The following is a 700-nucleotide window of genomic DNA, read 5'->3' on the forward strand; positions in this document are numbered from 1 at the left end:
GGGGGTGGCAGCGCCATGGCGGGACCGGTACGGACCGTGCTCCCTGTGGGGCTCCCCGGGAACGAGACACAGCCTGTGGAGTCACCAGTGAAAACCAGTGAGGACTGGGGCGCTCCCCTGGGCACACCAGCGCTCCCAGTCTAGAGTAGGGCGACACCAGTCCAGCCTGGGGTGCTCCCCAGTCCACACCAGTGCTCCCAGTCTAGAGTACGGCGATACCAGTCCAGCCCCCTGAGCCCACCAGTCCACACCAGTGCTCCCAGTTCAGCCCCCTGAGCTCCCCAGTCCAGACAAGGCACTCACCAGTGCACACCAGTGCTCCCAGTTCAGCCTGGGGTGCTCCCCAGTCCATATCATTGTTTCCAGTTCAGCCTGAGGCATTCACCAGTCCACACCAGTGCTCCCAGTCCAGCCCTCTCAGCTCCCTAGTCCACACCAGTGCTCCCAGTCCAGCTTGGGGCACTCACCAGTCCACACCAGTGCTCCCAGTCCAGCTTGGGGCACTCACCAGTCCACACCAGTGCTCCCAGTCCAGCTTGGGGCACTCACCAGTCCACACCAGTGCTCCCAGTCCAGCTTGGGGCACTCACCAGTCCACACCAGTGCTCCCAGTCCAGCTTGGGGCACTCACCAGTCCACACCAGTGCTCCCAGTCCAGCTTGGGGCACTCACCAGTCCACACCAGTGCTCCCAGTCCAGC

This window comes from Geospiza fortis, unplaced genomic scaffold (assembly GCF_000277835.1).
Source record: "Geospiza fortis unplaced genomic scaffold, GeoFor_1.0 scaffold6165, whole genome shotgun sequence".
Lineage (NCBI taxonomy): Eukaryota > Metazoa > Chordata > Aves > Passeriformes > Thraupidae > Geospiza > Geospiza fortis.